Source organism: Chelmon rostratus, chromosome 17, assembly GCF_017976325.1.
Source record: "Chelmon rostratus isolate fCheRos1 chromosome 17, fCheRos1.pri, whole genome shotgun sequence".
Taxonomy (NCBI): Eukaryota; Metazoa; Chordata; class Actinopteri; order Chaetodontiformes; family Chaetodontidae; genus Chelmon; species Chelmon rostratus.
This window is the reverse complement of record NC_055674.1, coordinates 120,001-121,291: the sequence shown is the minus strand read 5'-3', so window position 1 is coordinate 121,291 and position 1,291 is coordinate 120,001.

The following is a 1,291-nucleotide window of genomic DNA, read 5'->3' as shown; positions in this document are numbered from 1 at the left end:
CTTTTTCCTCATGACCTTCATCTGATATCACACAAACAGAATTGGAGAGATTTTATTAAGTGAAAATGAGGCTATAAAGTTCAGTCAGTCTGCTAAGATTAGCATCCAGATTATTAGCCAATCACAGGTCAATCAGTCAGGTGTTCAGTCAGCACATCAAGCAACACTCAGCCCAAACCCTCCTGATCTGTTTTCTCCAGAATCAGAAGAATATTAGTTTTGTTTTTACGTGTCCAGTACAGAGACATCCAGGACATGTTAGCCTACCTTAGCTCAGCTCCATTAAAATAAAGAGAAGCAGACAATAACTGACGTTTGCACCAGACAGAGTTTCAGTTTCAGGCTGTGGATTTCTTCTCTTCTAATGGGGCGAGGCTAGCGGTTTCCCCCTGCTTTCAGTCTTTGTGCTAAACCAGGCTAATAGTTTCCTCTTGTCTCCAGTCTTTGTACTGGTCTGGGTTAAACACGTCCTGGACCACTGAAGAAGACATACAGAGGCATAAGGAGCAATACACAAAGTCTTAACTACTGAAAGGCATCCTCGTTAAGAAAATTAGAACTCGTAATATTCTATTAAACTTACATTATGTGAAAACATGCTAACAGCTAATCACATCATAGAAACAAAGCTAATTCCAGGCAATCACATGACAGTAAAGTTATTTGATGTTTGGACTGATGAGGTCTCACTCTGAGGAAACTGAACAGCCTGAAACACAAGATGTTGGAGATTAAAACCAGGAAACCAGAAGTCTAACACCGCCAACGTCCGTGTGCAGATCTGCTACCAGACGTATTTTCTTTCCTCAACACACGACTCAGTTTAAATCGAGATGAACAGTTTAACTCACTGAGAGGAAACAGTAAGTTCCTTCAAAGGTTCCCTTCCTTCATAAAATCCCTCCAGTCACAGAAAGTCTCAATCATCATCTGTGTCTCTGAATGCTGTAGGCCCCCGTGATGACCCCCCCACCCATCATTAAAAAATACCCAGAATGCAGTTTGATACCAGATGCCACACCATACTGTTTCTTTCTCTGCTTGTTGGCTGTTAAAGTGCTTTGTACCAATAAAGTTTCTCTTGGATCTGACATGTTTGTTGTTTGCTGAAAATAAAGTTACATTGTGGCCGTGTTACTACTATACTATACTTTACTGCTATATTCCTACGATTACTGCTATATTACACACTTTCTGGCAATACAAAACTGTAGACTTTTGATATTTTGTACTACAATGTGTTAAAAGTTACCGAACCACCCACAGATTTACATCCTGTTACAATCATGAA